This window comes from Palaemon carinicauda, chromosome 21, assembly GCF_036898095.1.
Source record: "Palaemon carinicauda isolate YSFRI2023 chromosome 21, ASM3689809v2, whole genome shotgun sequence".
Taxonomy (NCBI): Eukaryota; Metazoa; Arthropoda; class Malacostraca; order Decapoda; family Palaemonidae; genus Palaemon; species Palaemon carinicauda.
In genome coordinates this window covers 5,476,660-5,481,659 of record NC_090745.1, presented here as the reverse complement: position 1 = coordinate 5,481,659, position 5,000 = coordinate 5,476,660, and the positions used below count along the sequence as shown (strand labels likewise).

Genomic DNA, 5,000 nt, shown 5'->3' with positions numbered 1-5,000 from the left:
TTATTGACTATGATACAAGGTAAACTCATACTCACTTGGATGCAACAGCACTGAAATCCTCTCTGGGATAACTGCCGCTTGAAAATGAAGTTTCAAATTTTCTTTAAGAAAACTATTGTTCTCGTAGATGTTTATCTCATCAGAGCCGTGATCGTATAGTGGTTAGTACATTGCGTTGTGGCCGTTATAACCCAGGTTCGAATCCTGGTCACGGCAGATTATTAATCTATTTAATAGATAAATTCTAGGAAACCTTTAGAAGTTGAAATAATAAAATTAGAAAATCAATGAAAATGTCTAACTTTTCCCCACTTTTTTTTTTCCTTTCATTCAGATTTTTCTATAGTTTTAGGAAGACTATGATAAAAAGAAATGTGGTGACCAGGACTTAAATCAGAGGCAAAGAACTGATAAAGCTTTGAGAATTGTCAACTGAAACTTTATCCTAAAACCATATCATAGAGAAATATATTTCATGGTAATTTATACCCACTGGTAGCCAAGGTTGAACTTCTAAAGACTAGAATCCTGGAGCATTAGGTAAATATATAAATCTTAAATGACCATCACAAATCTGGGACAGGATGCTCAGTCTTCACTACTAATGAAATCAAGGCATGATCAGAAGTCCCAACAGGAGAACAGCGTTACTTGATAATATGCCAGGGAGTTGGTGTATACTAGATCCAAGCAATGACCAGACTAAAGTTCTTAAGCTATGGCGATCAGAGAATAAACAGTATTTAACCACTCCTTATGGTGAGCATTGAAATCACTAACTACACAATATAAGATCTTTCTATCATCTTTTATCTTAGCCGTAATGGTAAGAAGAGAATCGAAGGTAGATCCGAGTCTAGATTCTGGTAGACCAACACAAATAGAAGTTGTTATGCCTGCCATAAACTTTTATTGACCGAATCTCCTGACTCACATTAATAGCAGGACTTATAAGAAGCAGGGTACTTTGTCTTTAAATACACCACCATTCCCCTTACACTAGGAATGGCATCACGTTTTAAAATTATTGGTTCCTTAAAACCAGTAGTAAGGAGCACAGAGGACTGTCTCAGAGTTTCTGAGCACATAAGGATATTATACTGTCTGGACGCAACTGTAAGATCTTGAAAATTTGTATGCAGTCCACGAATATAGCAATACATGGGACGACACTGACGAAGTCTAAGACGTAGAAGTCACATATTTTGCTCGATGTCTCCCGAGAGGATAAGAATTAAAATAAAAAAAAAAGAGATTCATCATTCTTAAAACACACAACAAAAAAGATAACAAAAACAATATGTACATATATAAGTATAAAGTGATTGATACAACCCATAGGCTAAAGATAATTAGTTGGATAAAACTGGTCTGCATGGCAGAGCCAACATACCACACAAGGCTAAGTGCCCTCTAAGATAGCCACTTCAACTCAAGGAAGGGCAGTATGAATTGTTTGGAAAATTAATACATGTAAAGAAGATAAATTAACAGATAAGGAAAAGGGCACCTCTTAATAAATCACCAGACATTCATGGCTCTTCTATTAATTGATCCTGCCCAACACACCAATTAAAAAAAAAAAAAAAAAAAAAAAAACAAGAGGAAGAGAAACAAAATAGAAGAGTGTGCCAGAGTGTACTCACAAGCAATCGAACTTGAACCTAAGACAGAGGGAGACCATGGTACAAAGGCTATGACACTACCAATGATTAGAGAACAATGGATTGATTTTGGAGTGTTCTTCTAGAAGAGCTGCTTGCCATAGCTAAAGCCTCTCTTCTACCCTTACCAAGAGGAAGGTAGCCACTGAACAATAAACAGTACAGTAGTTAATTAAACCCTTGAGTGAAGAATCGTGTGGTAATTTCAGTGTTGTCAGGTTTATAAAGAAAGAGGAGAATGTGTAAAGAATAGAACAAACTATTCTGTGTGTGTGTAGGCAAAATAATGAGCCATAACCAGAGAGAGTGATCCACTATAACTAGTCAAAGGTCCTAATAACTAACAGAAGTATCTCAACGGGTGGCTGGTGCCTTGGCCAATCTGAATCTTTTATATAGGTACGATTTGTCATTCTTTAGCGCTCTCATGTATATTTGATAAATTTTATATTAAAATGTTATTAAAATTATTTATAATGATTTTATATTCATGTATTTATTTGAACGTGGACTTTTATCTAACTATATCGTCAGTAATAAATTGTTTTTTTATCCCGACCTCTACATTTAATATGAAAAAATATAACAGGATAAGTTCTTAAATCTCAGCAATATTCTACAGCGTCAAGTCATCTCGCTTGGGATGACTGGCGCTTAACAGAGTTTCACATTTTCTTTAACACAATGTGAAACTCTGTTAACACAATAATTGTTCTCATAGATGTTTATCTCATCTACGGGCCAACCAAGGGAAAGGCCCGTGCCAACAACAAGTGTTGGCTTGAATACCCCAACAACAACAACAATTATCTCATCAGAGCCGTGATCGTATAGTGGTTAGTACATTGCGTTGTGGCCGCAATAACCCAGGTTCGAATCCTGAAAACGGCAGGTGAGCTAATCTTTTAAAATTGATAACATGTAGGTAACCTGTAAAAGTAAAATGAATGAAAAAGAAAATCCCAAAAATTTGGTGCTGCTCTCACAATTTCGTATTCCCCATTCATTCGGATTTATCAAACAATTTAAGAAAAGTAAATGAGAAAAGGGAAATTACGATAACAGCAATTGATCCAAAGGGAAAGAAGTGACACTGCTTTGAGAAACAGGCAACGCAAAGTCTATTCTAAAACCACTATTATATAGAAATAAATTTCACGATAATTTATGCTCACTGATCCCCAAGGTTGAACTTACCAAGACCAGAATCTTGGAGCAATAGCCAAATATATAAATCTTACATGACCATCACAAATCAGGGACAGGCTGCTCAGTCGTCACTACTATTGAAATCAAGGCATGATCAGAAAGTCTCAATGGGAGAACTGTCTACTTGGTAAAATGACATTGGAATTAGTGTATGCTAAGTCCAAGCAGTGACCAGACTAAAGCTCTTAAGCTATGGCGATCAGTAAAGAAACAAACCACTCATTATGGTATGTATTGAAATCAACATAATAAAGAATTCTTTCTATCATCGTTTATCTTAGCAATAATGATAAGAAGGCAATAGAAGATAGAATCATCTAAGTCTGGACTCTGGTAGATCGAATACAAATAGATGTTATGCCTGCCAAAAACTTTTATAACCTCAATCTCATGACATCAACATTCATAGCAGGACTTATGAGAAGCAGGATACTTAGTCCTAATATACACTGCCATTCCCCTGGCCCTAGGAATGGCATCGCGTTTTAAAATCATTTGTTCCTTAAAACCAGTAATAAGGAGCCCAGTCATCTGGCCCTAAGAATGGCATCGCATTTTAAAATCATTGTGTGCAGTCCACAAATATTGCAATATTGGAGACAACACTGACGAGGTCTAGGACATAGTCGCCCCAGATTTCACTTGATGGCTACAAACACGATGAGAACTAAAGCTATAAAAAAATTCATCGTACTTATAAAAAAACAACAATAATAGCAAAAACAATATGTACAGAAATATATATAAAGTGACTGATACAACCCATAGACTAAAGATAATTAGTTTGATAAAATTAGTCAGCATAGCAGAGCCAACATACCATACAAGGCTGAGTACCCTCCAGGATAGCCACTTCAACTCAAGGGAGGGCAGAAAGGATTATTTTAAAGATTAATGCCTGTAAATAAGATAAACTAACAGATAAATAAAAGGTCGCTTCTTGATAAATCACTAGGCATTCATGGCCGTTCTATTAATTAATACTGCCCAAGATAGAACTGTGTGCCAGAGTGTACTCTCAAGCAAGAAAACTTTAATCTGAGACAGGAAAAGACTGTGGTACAGAGACTATGACACAACCCAAGATTGGAAAACAATGGTTTGATTTCGGAGTGGTGTTCTTTTAGAAGAGCTACTTGCCATAGCAGAAGCCTCTCTTCTACCATTACCAGGAGGAAAGTACCCACTGAACAATAGCAGTACAGTATTTAACCCCTTGAGTGAAAAAGAATCATGTGGTAATTTCAGTGTTGTCAGGTTTATAAAGAAAGAGGAGAATGTGTAAAGAATAGGCCAAACTATTCTTTATGTGTGTCCGCAAAATAATGAGCCATAACCAGAGTGTGTGATCCACAATGACTATTCAAAGGTCCTAATAACTAACAGAAGTATCTCAACGGGTGGCTGGTACCTTGGCCAATCTGAATCTTTTATATAGGTACGATTTGTCATTCTTTAGCGCTCTCACGTATATTTGATCAATTTTATATTAAGATGTATTTAAAATTAATTTTGTATTCATGTTTTTATGCGAACGTGGACTTTTATCTAACTATATTGCCAGTAATAAATTGTTTTTTTATCCCGACCTCTACATTTAATATGGAAAAATGTAACAGGATAAGTTCTTAAATCTCAGCAATATTCTACAGCGTCAAATCATCTCGCTTGGGATGACTGGCGCTTGACAACAGAGTTTCACATTTTCTTTGAGAAAACAATTGTTCTTCTGGATGTTTATCTCATCAGAGCCGTGATCGTATAGTGGTTAGTACATTGCGTTGTGGCCGCAATAACCCAGGTTCGAATCCTGGTCACGGCAGATGAGCTAATTTTTTAAATTGATAACTTGTAGGAAACCTTTGAAAGTAAAATGAATGAAAAAGGAAATTCCAAAAATTTGTTGCTGTTCTCACAATTTTTTATTCCCCATTCATTCGGATTTATTAAACAATTTAAGAAAAGTAAATGAGAAAAGGGAAATTACGATCACAGCAATCAATCCAGAGCAATTTAAGAAAGGTAAACGAGTAAAGGGGAATCACGATAACAGCAATTAATCCAGAGCAATTTAAGAAAGGTAAACGAGCAAAGGGAAATTACGATAACAGCAATTAATCCAGAGGA

General features: G+C 35.8%; 1 protein-coding gene and 1 non-coding gene across 3 annotated transcripts in view; one reads left to right on the top strand and one right to left on the bottom strand.

Annotated features, from left to right (window-relative positions):
* Positions 1-5,000, bottom strand: part of LOC137615171 (paraneoplastic antigen Ma6E-like) — a 426,083-nt gene that overhangs the window by 210,691 nt on the left and 210,392 nt on the right. The gene's annotated exons all lie outside the window — the stretch shown is intronic.
* Positions 4,624-4,695, top strand: TRNAH-GUG (transfer RNA histidin (anticodon GUG)). The gene has a single exon. It is a non-coding gene; the product is annotated as a tRNA-His (tRNA).